We start from the raw sequence: 13561 nt of genomic DNA, 5'->3' as shown, positions 1-13561 counted from the left end.
ACATTGGTTTCCTTTAATCATGTAGGTGTACTGGACATTGTCATGATGTATGGAGCATATTTAACAACTCGTCGTTTAGCTGTGATGAGAATTGTTCTCCGTTTTCTTTGTTTTGGTGTTGCTTCAGCATTTGTATCATATCTTCATGTGTGAGTTTTTTGTGTTGTTTTTTTTTTTAATCCGAAAGACTTCACTTTGATGACGCTGCACCTACTGTTTTATGTTTATTTGTCCTATGTTCAATCATGTAGTCATAGATTGTCAAATCTCAACTATGATAGTGATAACCATGCAGGAAGGGACTTCAAAATCCAAAGTTTGTTTTCTACAAGACCTACATCTTTGTTCTAATTGCATATGCAAGTGTCTAGCTGGCCTTTAGCCTACTCATGTGCATTCCAGCTTGTCATAGGCTGACAAACCGATGTGATCAATGGCCTGTTATGAGATTTATCAAGTGGATGCATCAGGTTTGGTTTCTCCATTGTTCTTCCCATTGCATTTTCTATGGATCTTATTCATTTATTGTTGTTCCTAACAACTGTTCTTTTCTAATTTAAGGAAAGACATTATGTTGGACGAGGAATGTATGAGCGAACAACTGACTTTGTCAGTAAGTCTGTATTTTGCTGCGGAAATATCTTTGTCTTGTTCTCAAACATGGAATATTGTTTTAGTTTGATTTTGTGTATATGAAGGGTTTTTTTAGGTGTTTGGGTGTGCCCATGACTAGGGATAGTGTTGTGCTTCACTATGAGCTTGTTATCTGTTTTGATGCTTAAGGTCAATTTCATATTATGCGTGCAGGGGCTGACTATCTTTGCTTTCAACAAAGGGAAGTTCAATTCAAAGACCTTAAATGAGCTACTAAGTTTAGGTCCCACTTTTGTAATAATGAAGTTTTTTGAGTGTAAGTTTACTAGTACTGCTTGGAATTCTCTTGCGTTGTTTCTTGATGTCATTTAGGAGGCAAGGAGTAGGCCATGATTTTACATCATTTGTTTCCTTTAATCATGTAGGTGTACTGGACATTGTCATGATGTATGGGGCATATTCAACAACTCGTCGTTTAGCTGTGATTAGAATTGTTCTCCGTTTTCTTTGGTTTGGTGTTGCTTCAGCATTTGTATCATATCTTCATGTGTGAGTTTTTTGTGTTGTTGTTTCTTTTTTAATCCGAAAGACTTCACTTTGATGACGCTGCACCTACTGTTTTATGTTTATTTGTCCTATGTTGAATCATGTAGTCATAGATTGTCAAATCTAAACTATGATAGTGATAACCATGCAGGAAGGGTCTTCAAAATCCAAAGTTTGTTTTCTACAAGACCTACATCTTTGTTCTAATTGCATATGCAAATGTCCAGCTGGCCTTTAGCCTACTCATGCGCATTCCAGCTTGTCATAGGCTGACAAACTGATGTGATCAATGGCCTGTTATGAGATTTATCAAGTGGATGCATCAGGTTTGGTTTCTCCATTGTTCTTCCCATTGCATTTTTTATGGATCTTATTCATTTATTGTTGTTCCTAACAACTGTTCTTTTCTGATTTAAGGAAAGACATTATGTTGGACGAGGAATGTATGAGCGAACAACTGACTTTGTCAGTAAGTCTGTATTTTGCTGTGGAAATATCTTTGTCTTGTTCTCAAACATGGAATATTGTTTTAGTTTGATTTTGTGTATATGAAGGGTTTTTTTAGGTGTTTGGGTGTGCCCATGACTAGAGATAGTGTTGTGCTTCACAATGGCTATGTCACATAGGACTGGGTGGTTTTCATGTGGTCATAGATTGTCAAATCTAAACTATGGTAGTGATGGCATTTCATTCTTTTGAAGCCCAATTGTGTGCAATTGGAATGTACGTTTTCCTTGTACTCTTTTGGTTGTTAGGCACATTGGACTGGATGAATCCTTTTCGCTGTTGTGAAGTCTGACTCTTTATTGTGTGAACTGGCACACAGTCCCATGAACAGGGTGCTCATGTTTTTTCATATTGATAAAATGCAGATATATGATTTTCTGGCTTTGTGTATTTGGAGCAAAATTCTCATTTGCCTATTTCCTCCAGGAAAGTAAAACCCTCTTCTTTAGAGTAGAATTCCTTCCTCTTGGTGATATACCATTTGATGTTAGGAATTTTTGTAAAAGTGATAATTTTGAGTTTTGCTTAAAAACATTTTAAAAGTGTCTTCTCACACAATGATGTAGCTTTTCTTTATTCTTAGTACCTCCTTGAGCAGATGGATAAAATTTCAAATTTTTGTTGCCAAACAATAGAAGAGGAGAATTGAAAAGATCTTGAATATGAGCAGTAAGGAAAGGTCGTGTGAAGTTGAGAAAGTCGAGACTAGGAAATGCTATTGACTCTGGTAATCAAGCATTTGCAAGGATTTAGTAGGAAGATATCTTGAGAGAGAAGCCAAAATCCTTTGTAAGATCTTGTCAGGTAGCAAAATGAGAGTTGAGAGATTGGCTCGGGGCTTGTGTGGTCATTCCTCTGGGTCAGTAATCAAGATTATCGGGTAGGTATATAGGTGATTTATGTCTATACCGCGAAGATAACGACTTATGAACCTTTGGCTCATCGAAAACCCACAAGGTGAAGCGGGTTGGATATGCGACAAAGCTACACATAACCACCAAAGTGGTGGAGCTTCGTAGTAGCCTTTGGGGTGGTGAGGTATTCCCTCAAAGGTGAAGGTCGGCCTAAAAAAGAAAATCAAGGAAAAGAAAAATTAAAGGCAAAAGCTGAATGCAAAAGTAAGAAAGAAAAAAAAAGGAGGAAAAAAAATAAACAAAAGGTGTCTGCCAAGTGATGAAAGGCATGAAGGCTGAACTCGCAGGAATTGAATGTGAAAATCTTTGGTAGATGTGCAGTCCTAGGGTCAATATCTTCTCCTATTTTTGATTACCTAAGATGCTGAGGATGACTCCTTTATGTCCATATTTTGGAAATTGAAAGGCATCCCTTCTAGAGATTTGACGACATTGACGCGAAATGAATCCTAATGCTTGTACGGTAGGTGCTATGTGTCAATGAAGGCCATATTATTTGCACAACACGAGCACTCATGCTTATTAGTTAAATTGATCGTTTTTGAACTATTTCAAACTAAAAACTTGACATCTCTAGTCATAGGAGGAACTAACCAATCTCCTTTGGTCTTGAAATATGTTTGTCATTTCATTCCCAATCCCCTTTGGCCTTGAAAGATGTTGGCCATTCCATTACCAAACCATTAGTTCATTCATGGAATAGATGAAACTCCTCGAACTTAGTCAACTCATGTTGAGTGTGATGAATTTCATTTTGTTTGTCTCAAGAGATGCATATCATTTGGGACAAGTGATTAAGCCTGGCCCATTGTTGAATCTGGTGGTTTTCTTAGTGTGCAATTTCTGGTCACTACTATTTATTCTTGTTTTAGGTGGTAAACATGATGGATGGAAAAGTGGATGACCTGATGCTTCTTTATCGATCATATTTAATGCAAACTTTCTATAATGGGCATATTGAAGGGAAAAAAAACGTGAGTTTACATTATGCAGTTTCTGGATTTATTAAAAATTGCTTGTTGCAGTTCTTCATGAGAATTCTTAGCTACGTGATGCATTGTCTTCCTTAAGTCTAAGAAAAAAGGAAAATTAACTATATATTTTCTGTCCTCAATTGTTCAGTGCTTCTGTTTCTTTTTCAGGTGAATGAGGCCAAAAATGTGCTGAAGAATGAGATTACACCATAGTTGTATCTCTGTAGTAAGTCCTCCGTTTGGTTCTGTTCAAGTATGGTTGTATCTCTATTCATTAGTTGTTTTTACTGCAACTTTGAAAATCTGTTGCGTGTGCAAATTCAGGTACTTCTTTGTGTGATGTGTATGCTTATGAATCCTGATGTGAGGGTTATTATTGACTGGTTTATTGAAACTGCAGTTCTTGGCTTGCCGTATGACCATGCTTTGGACATATGGTCAGTTGGCTGCTGCTTGTAGGAGCTATATACAGGAAAGGTCCTCTTCCCTGGACCATCAAACAATGACATGCTTTGGCTTCATATGGAGTTAAAAGGTCCATTTCATAAAAAGATGCTCAGGAAGGTATGCGATTTTTTGGCATGGAAAGTATACTTACTTTGGACGACTGATTTTGTTTATCTTGTGATTGATATCCTTTTTTACTCTGTCTTCTATTTTAGGGAGCCTTTACAGATCATCATTTTGATCGGGATCTGAATTTCCATGCCACTGAAGAAGATCCTGTTACAAAGAAGGTGATCATTTTTTCATTATCATGTACTTCAGGTTAATTTATCTATAGCATGGTGAAGGTACATCTTGTTTGTGTTATATACATATATATATATATCATTGTTCAGTAACAAGTGGCTGGGTAGGGCCATTATGTCCTTTATACCTGCATCTTAATTGACTCCACAAGGACGATGCAGGGAGTTCTTTCCTTGGTCAGCAATACCATAATTAAGCAAGCCAAGTAGAGATGTGCACCGAAAGGATGTAAGTGAACAATGCTAATCAGCCAGTTTATAACAAATGTACCTAAATAAGCTTCGTAAGGTAACTAATTAGCTAATGACAAAGTGACTATAGTTGTTGAAAGGGAACTCTTATGGGTTTAAGATAGAAAACATCGATTTCAAGTTCTGAGTGTGGGAGATTGACTTGCGGTTGAAGAAAGAGATTCCTGATTTCTTTCACAAAATGTATAAAATCTATCACTTTTACTGTAGATTTCTGTTGTTCTGTAAAGGTTACTATAGATTTAGTGTTTTGTGAAGATATGGCATCAAATTTCAAACAATCCTGCATGACAATGGTCACAAAGGTGAGGAAAATGATTGGTAGAAAATCATGTGCAAGTGTTATAATTAGATGATGAACAATAAATAGATGATATTTGATTGTTTTCATTTTTTATTTGCTTAAATAATTTCATCTTGTGTTGCATAGAACTTTAAAGTTATTTCTTAATGTGTTATTACTTGTAACATTATGAGCATGTTATGTTAATGGATGTTTATTCCCATAAGTCTATATTTATGTCGAACATGTTTTTAATGGAAAACATTTTTTTCTTTATCTTTTCTTGTTTTTTAATTTATTTTGAACTTTTAACAGTAAATTGAATTTCCGGTACATTTATGAAACTGTTGTCATACGTTATGGTATGGCGTATTTGTTGGTCCCACCAATACGGGTACATTGGTTTTAGTCATTCAACTTGAATTCGCTTGGACCAGCTAATCGTTTTGTGGTTGTGGACTTAAACAACACGTACTTGACTTCTAAATTGACAAATAAAGACCCAAAAAAAATGGTTAATTGGTGTGATTGGTGAGGACTGCTCAACTTAGTCGGTCAAGTGGTCCATAGATTATGCTCCAGCCAACTCGATAGTCATGGACCTGTCAACTGATCATTGGCCAGAACAATAAGCATCTATTTGTCCAATTAGTTGCTAGGTTCCCGATGACCCAACAATTTATAAGTGCTATGAGATGTAGTTATGTTACGGAAATGTGGTGTCCTATGATGTGAGTTTCTCAAATTTTTTCTTAAGAAATTGCTCCCAACAATATTAAAATGTGTCTTGTCTCTAAAACAAAATGTTGCATCTGCATGATGTAAAGAAAGTGCCGAGTGTTATCCATATCGGACAATACGTATCGTATAGGTTTGAGAAACCTATGCGATACGCATACAACACACGATATGCCTATGGATCATAGGTGTATCGTCCGCATCATGCGATACAAAGGCTGTACTATACGATGTGGCTGATACAGATACGGGGACAAAATGGAAAAAAACATTGTTTTTGTGCTTCTTTTTAAAATCGGTCCTCCCTTCCACTTTCTAAACATCTCTAAGAGCTGTGGGAGGGGAGGTTTTACTAGTTTTCTAAAAAAATCAACATATGTTGGTGAACAAATTCCATTTGAAGGCATTGAAAATTAAAATTTTAAGAAATTAACAAAGAAAATGAGGATGAATACGAAGATTATGATGATCATCATTGATGGATGATAATCATGATATTTGCTGCCATCAATGTTAAGTATATCTCAATGTTTCATTAGAATAAGGTTGTTATTAAATTTTTTTCGGTAGTTCTATTCATATTTTTTTAATCCTCAACGTATTCTGAGCTGTTGATACTTGGAAAATCAACTTTTTTTGCCTTCCCTTAAAAATTCTCGTTGGCTATTGCGATAATCATGAAATATTATATGGATTTATTTATCTACATCCATGCAACATATTTGCATGCCCACACTAGGAAAGCAAAAGTGCTTACAATTTCATTGTTAGTGCAGGCTGTTAAGCGACTGCTTGTGAATATTAAGGCAAAGGATTTTAGTAGTCTTATTTCAAGCTATACTGGTGAGGATCCCAAGATGCTGGCCAATTTCAAAGCTTGATAGAATTTTTGTGCTCGATCCAGAGAAAAGATTGACAGTATCTCAAGCACTGAGTCATCCATTCATTGCGGGCAAGTGAATAAAGATGCTGATATTTCTGATCCAGAACTGTTGTTGAGTTAGCTATGCATTTGAGTCTTTTATTCAGCCATCTGATCATTGGGCATTTGCTTGTCTCTATCTTTGTCACATGGACCAAGTGCAAGCAATGCAGACTTCTTGCTGATCGTGAGCTTAACACAGCCACTCTGGAGAGCTCTCTTACTTGGCGAGTCCTTTCAATCGAATATATTCTATTTCTATTGTAAGATAGCTCGTCAAAGGCGTTTCATCTCTTGTCAATAATTTTTGATGATCTTTTGCTTGTTGATTTAGCAATGGGATGGATGCAGGGAATACGGGCCCTTGTTGGAGGAGTGAGAGACGTGAGACCCCTCAGTGAATAGATAGTTAATGTCATAGTGTGTATAACGGAAAGGGGTTTCCGTATACACGTTTCTGACTTTCTTTTGAATAAAGGAAGTTCCCAACAACTGTTTCATTGTACGGTAGGCTAACTTTTGCCGAACATGATCAACGTTCACAAATAAGTGTTTGAGTGTTGTTCTTTGTGTATATATTTTTGTGGAATTGTTGAATTTCTGGTGGTCACTTAGTTTTGTTCCCTCAAAATGATAGAAGCTTAAGCCTTTGGTGGTAACCTCTAGGGCGGAGGAGAGACCCTTTTGAGGGCTTTGTGGGTCGACACTACCCATCGATACCCTCTTAAGGCAATGACATGCTTCAATGATTTTGTCCTATAATCGTTTTGATTGTGAATCTAAACTAGTGTAGAGTTTATTCATTTACCACTTGTGTATGTTTGCAGGTGCACCGGGCACGTCCCGTCGACCTTGAGCGACCAGTTTCGAAGCTCGAGGCATTTTGAAGATTTTTGTGGGCGCGCGACAGGTATGGCAGCATTCCAGGCAAATCCTTGTGAATGTGGGATCCTAGGATTGTGATGTGATTGATTGATTGATTGTTTGGTGAATGAATATGTGTATGCATGCAAATGGTTTGATATCTGATATGATGTGTTTCAAAAAGCTATTATAAGTCTGTTTTGAAATATCACGCACTTGCATGTGCATGGTAGAATTGATAACTGTTTAGGATAGATGAGGTGGGGTATCGAGTCGAGTGTCTCATCGACTCCAATTGTGCACTAGAAAGCATCCTAGAATGATAACTGCATAGGACAGTTACGAGTCCATCACAGATCGAGACTACTTTCTGTGATTTGGTTAAGTTTTTCAAAGATGTGATTATTGTGATAATGAATGTGAAACAGTTCATGGCGATGCAGTCGCCTATCTTTACAGGAGGGTGCAGTCACGATAAGACAAAGCAATGGATTGAGGAAGTTGAACGCATCTTTGTGCTTCTGAAAATGCCAGAGGAAGACAAAGTGAACTATGACACTTACCTGCTGAAAGGTGATGCCATGGACTGGTGGCAATCAATTCGTGAGATCCGGTATGGGGGCCAACTGTCAATCTCCTGGAAACAGTTTAGAGATTCCTTCTTCCACACTTTTCAGTGCATGCTAGGGACAAGAAATTGCAAGAGTTTCTTGATCTGCAGCAAAATCAAATGAGCTTGGAGGAATATATTATAAGATATCGATACTTGGAGGTGTATTGCCCACACCTCTACACTACAGATGGAGTCAAAGCAGGCAAGTTTGTGCGCGGTTTGCGGGATGAACTACGAAGCAAAGTTTTGACGAGCAGACCTCGTGACTTGGACGAGGCGGTCACCATGGCAAGATGCATAGAAGAAGATTGGGTAAGGACATAGAAGGATCACCATAAAAAGGCAGGCCAGCACTCACACAGCGGGCGAACACAGGTCAAATGCCAACACTTTGCAGGTAAGATAAGGCCTTATGAGAGGCGGGAAGACCGAACTTTCAAACGGAACCAGCCAACCCACAGTGAGGCCACACAGGGGTCAGCGGCCACTCCGACTTGTCAGAGGTGCCCTACTTGTTCTCGTGTGCACCCCGGGAAGCCGTGCTATCGGAAGATCGGAGCTTGCTTACACTGTGGAATGATGAGGCACTTCATCAAAGACTGCCCCTTAAAGAAAGAAAGAGAGTTGAAGAAGCCTGAGGCCGGTCCTTCTAGCGCACGACAGACAACTGGACGTGTCTATGCTACTACTGTGGAGGAGCTTCAGGCACACGACCTTGTTGAATGTACTTTACTTGTTGGTTCTCATATTGCTAGAGTATTGTTTGATGCAGGGGCGACTCGTTCTTTTATATCTAGTCGATTTGCTACTTCAATAGAAGTGTCGGCCAGGAAGATGCCATATGTTTTAAAAGTTGTTAGCCCTATGCATGCTCAAGAATCGTGTCGTGAGTATCTTCTTGATGTGGATGTGGAGATCCATCAACGTCACTTACCTGCACAGTTGGTGATCATGAGTCTCAGCGAATTTGATGTCATTTTGGGCATGGATTGGTTATATGCGCATTATGCTAATATAGATTGCAGGAGGAAGCAGATACAGTTGTTGACTGATGAGATGCAACCTGTGGAATTCCATGCTCGAAAAGCTAGTCGAACTGACAAGATAATGGTGTCTGCATTAAAAGCTAAAATGTGAAGAGGTAGGCAGGCAACAGGCAGCAGGGCCAGAGCCACGTGGTACCAAGAATCCGATCCGAGACTCGACCCACTCGAGCTCACCACCGAGCCATCACGAGCCAACGACTCGGCGAGGTTAGCAGAGATGCACCCATCGACTTCCACCCTAACCAAGTCGGTGCCGACCATCTCCGAGCCGAGACACAGGCCATCGTTTCCAGCGAGCTTGATCTTGGGGCCCAACCGCTCCACCACCTCCTTTCAGAATGCTACCTGTCATCTGGGTCCACACATCTGGAAGGGTCCCTCCCAGGGGGTTCCGCCCCAAGTGGAGGTCCTGCAGGCCCTGCATTCGTCCCAGGAACAGTGGAAGTCTGCCATTGATGAGGACCAACATTTCCAAGCCCTTTAGCTCCCCTGGTGACACAGGAATCTCGCTGGATATGTTGTTGAAGCTCAAATCCACCTTAGTCGCCTTAGCTCCCCTGGTGGCTGATCTCCGGTGGCAGCAGCCTGGTTATCTGGTTCCGGCCAGTGGCGGAGCCAGAAAAATGGGCTGGAGGGCACTTGTTTAAATAAACTCAAATCTGGTGGGGCACTTATATATTTAAGATTTCACACCAGCCACAATGTGGCTACGCAACTGGTTCCAGCTAGGGTTAAGGACGATGAGCTAGGTGTTCTTTTGAAATTTTTAAACTTAAAACCAAAGAAAGAAATCAGGTCAAATGGGGAGTTGGTAAGCGAGCTTAAAAGAGTCATGCTCGAGGTGTGGCTTGTCTGTCGAATCGAGTTCAAGCTGACCTTGTATAGCTAAACTAGAGCTCGAGCCAAGCTGAACAAGCTTAATTTTGACTCGGCTCCTATATAGCCCTATAAGTGGATCAAGTGTGTGCTGAAGTGGTGTGAGGTGCCTGTGTAGTGAGACGGCATGAGCAAGTGTTAATGATTCACTTCTTAGTTTTAATTTTCAATACAAGGTTTTTATTTAAAAATAAATCCAATCCTGATCTGAATCTGAATTTGAATCTGAATCCAATCCGATATATATGTACAACCAAATCTGAACGTCAATCTAGTCAGGTATCATTTCTTAAATCCGAATCTGATCTGATTTCTTAATCGGATATTAATTTTTTTCCATATGCGATATTTTTTGAACTGGTTTGGTTGGATATCTAATTAAAATCAGATATATTGACAACCGTAATTTGGGAGGAATTGTCTCTATATGACCTTTCGTCTATTATTGACCATATCCATTCAATGACAAATTCTAAAGTTCCCTTTGTTGGACTTTCAGAAGTTATTTATTCATTTTATTTCCCCATGCTTTCTGACTTGATTTTGTTTAGCACTCAAAATAATCTTATTTGATCATTTTCTTGGAACTATAATGGCTTGAGCAGCCTTTACTTGGCCAAAGATACCAGAGACGGTGATAGCTGCCACTACAAGAAAACCCCTTACCTCTGATGGGGCTTTTTTCACCACCAACAGAGCTCGGTTATCTCTGCATATACTTATGTCTTATCTCAATCTTGGGTGCCGTTTGGCAACAATAACAGTACGTAACAATTCCATATATCCATTGCAAATATTATGCAGATTTATGTAATATTATGTTATAACATTCCATGAATCTGCCCGAAATATTATTGCAGATACAAACAACACTAATATACTGTTGTGATTAGCAGTCGACCGCTACTTCCGGCTTTGTTCCTAGAGCTGAAAGCATTTAAATGATATTTTTATTTTTTATTTTTTTTTGAGCTAGATGTTGGTGGTTGTTGGCTTGCATCATCTTAGCTTCCACAGGTATATATGACTGTGGTATTTTTACTGTCTTATGTGAAGTAATTGCTTATTTGTGTGCTTTAACTTATGCATGTGGATTCTGGTCATTCCAGTAACATAGTGATCCAGATACTAGAATCCGTACGTGATGGTCACATCAACTGGATCAGTGATTTATTATCAGCTATATGTATGACCAATCACCAGGTTTGATTACTCGCCTGAAGCAAGTTACGAGCATCAGAAATATATGTGCAGCATACTAAGTGCGTGATTGAATTTTTATACTCATGTACAGGCCCGAATGTGACAAACAACATTTCGGAAGCACTTTGATAAAAGTGAAATCCATTTAATTTACTAAAAAATCAATAGAATATGTTACGAAATATTGCCAAAAGAAAGCTCATTAAGTTCATGTTCTTTTGTTGCTATGATTTTCGATTGTTGATTTTGGGCTTTTGCCTTTATATTACTGGGTAAATCATTAAGCAATGTTAATGCTTTGAGATATTGCACCCCAGACTATTAAAATTCGAGATCATCTAACAAGGTATTATTTATCAAGCCAAAATTGCTAGTAGTACTTTACACAGATCAACCAGTTACAATACACACCAGGGACGGATGCATGGTGCTCGCAGGGCCTTGGCCCCCAACCCTAAAAATTTTAAACAATTCAAACATTGATATGTAAATTTCATAAATTTTAGTTTAACATATATAAAAAAATTGAAATTTTGGTCTCTATTGAAATTTTGAAACTGTAGTTCTGTTCTGACACACACATTCTAACATATAGAGCACTGATATGCTTGTGCAAGTAATGTTGATCTTACGTAGAAATTTCGTAAATTAAGCTCTCTTTTGGTGCAGTTTAACTACTAACATGTACCTACTGCTAACATGTACCTGTGTGTTTTGGTTTGCTTCCTTTTGTGTGCTTTTGAAGGGTTGAGCCAATTCTTGGCAAACATCACCGTGTATATCAGCATTAATTGCAGCTCTGCTGATCTTTCTCTATTGCACAGATTGATTTTGCTTAAGAAATGTAGGGGCCTGACATAAATTCTGCTTTTGACTAACAAGGTAACATAATCAAATGACAGAGAGCATTTCTTTCACATTTGTTCTGAAAAATTTGGTGGTGATTCTGCCGTCGACTGCTGAATGTCTGTTTCTTGGTCCTGATCAAGCAGGAACAGGATGCATTACTTGCCTCAAATTAATCCAGACGTTCTTTCATGAATTCAAAAGTTCCAGCATAACCGAGAAACAATTTCTAAACTAGGTACTATGCATAACCAACAACTTGGTTGAACTGTTAAACTTCCATAGAATAGATGCTGGATCCATGCAAATGCCAACAAAATTCTGTTTTTATCTTAGTTTTTGAATTTTGGAGATACGGAAACAATAGTCATGGCTATAACCAGCTGCTTAAGATATATATACATACACACACACACACACATATATATTTTAGCCAATGGCTATAATTTCGTTTTATTCAGCGGACTTATTTTTCATGTTTTATCACTCTTTTTTGAAAAATAAAAAGATGCGTTTTTTATGATTATATTTAATTGGTTGTCATCTCTCACAACCTATATGTAAATGGTGGTTCTCGTCAGTCATGAAAATGTTGAATAGTCATCAATGAAACTGCCAACCTACACTATGAAAGGAGGCCTTACAATATAACAATAATACTACTATTATTATTATAATTATTAAATAATATAATAATGACAATAATTGTCGATAAGACGGCCAGGTGAGCATTGGCCGCCAATGCTGACAATGCATGATAAATTCCTTCCTTTTATTAATTGATTCCACCAAAAATAACAATATAAATGTGAGCTACGTGGTTTGTCCAATGAGTGCGATGTCAATGGATCGGATTCGGATTGGATACATCTTTAATTATATCTGTTTTTCAGATATTCATATATTCAGATTCGAATTCGAATAAAGCAAAGTCATATCCGAATCCGAATACGAAATCCGATTTAACAATCCAAATCCAATTTTTATATTTATATTCGAATCCGAGTCCGAATTTTGAACCTGATTTTGCCATTTTTGAAGCATTAGATACAGTATATTTGTCTAAAAATGAATCCGATACGAATCCGTATCCGAATCAGATCCGATATTTATGTATATCCAAATCCGAATCCGATCGGATGCCATTTATTAAATCCGAATCCGATCCGATTTCTTTGTAGGATATTAAATTTTTATCCATATCTGATTTTTTCGAATCGGATTGGTTGCATATCACGATGCTAACTTGTTATTAATTGAATTGGACCCATCGACGACTCATTTGTAATTGTGGCCATCCATTATCACGATGCTAACCTTTTCAAACTGGTGCGAAAAAGAAAAATGCCAACTTGACTCGTGATGTGCCGCTTGGGAGGCTGGTTCATTTACAGAAAGCACTCCATCTTATTGGTTATGTACAAATACCGCCCTGAATACTGAATGCATTTGTTGCCTGCTTCCAAAGGGAGGAAATAAACATCAGATAATTTTATATTTGAGAGTAATTGGTAGGTCCAAGAGAGGTCCCCATCTCATCACAGTTCCACATGGTCTCCATAGGCATATGTTAAATGGATATCAAAATCCGCATTAACCATAAGAACAAATTACTTTTCAAATGAATTTGA

General features: G+C 38.1%; 1 protein-coding gene across 42 annotated transcripts in view; it reads left to right on the top strand.

Annotated features, from left to right (window-relative positions):
* Positions 1-12406, top strand: part of LOC116253575 (magnesium transporter MRS2-B-like) — an 80401-nt gene extending 67995 nt beyond the window's left edge. For 21 of the 42 annotated variants that reach the window (XR_007573069.1, XR_007573091.1, XR_007573079.1 and 18 more), the window contains 14 exons: positions 296-470; positions 562-613; positions 808-910; positions 1020-1143; positions 1292-1466; positions 1558-1609; positions 2013-3535; positions 3704-3761; positions 3936-4099; positions 4198-4272; positions 6337-6745; positions 6834-6989; positions 7310-7392; positions 10487-10841. The gene's annotated coding sequence lies outside the window, so the exon portion shown is untranslated. Of the gene's footprint in view, positions 1-295; positions 471-561; positions 614-807; positions 911-1019; positions 1144-1291; positions 1467-1557; positions 1610-2012; positions 3536-3703; positions 3762-3935; positions 4100-4197; positions 4273-6336; positions 6746-6833; positions 6990-7119; positions 7213-7309; positions 7393-7774; positions 9102-10486; positions 10915-10990; positions 11771-11829; positions 11967-12076 lie in introns of those variants that run through there. The other 21 variants (XR_007573054.1, XR_007573066.1, XR_007573070.1 and 18 more) reach the window with 21 other exon arrangements.
* The last annotated feature ends 1155 nt before the right edge of the window (positions 12407-13561 follow it).

Source organism: Nymphaea colorata, chromosome 4 (genome assembly GCF_008831285.2).
Source record: "Nymphaea colorata isolate Beijing-Zhang1983 chromosome 4, ASM883128v2, whole genome shotgun sequence".
Taxonomy (NCBI): Eukaryota; Viridiplantae; Streptophyta; class Magnoliopsida; order Nymphaeales; family Nymphaeaceae; genus Nymphaea; species Nymphaea colorata.
The sequence above is the reverse complement of the archived record's forward strand: the minus strand, read 5'-3'. Positions and strand labels throughout refer to the sequence as shown.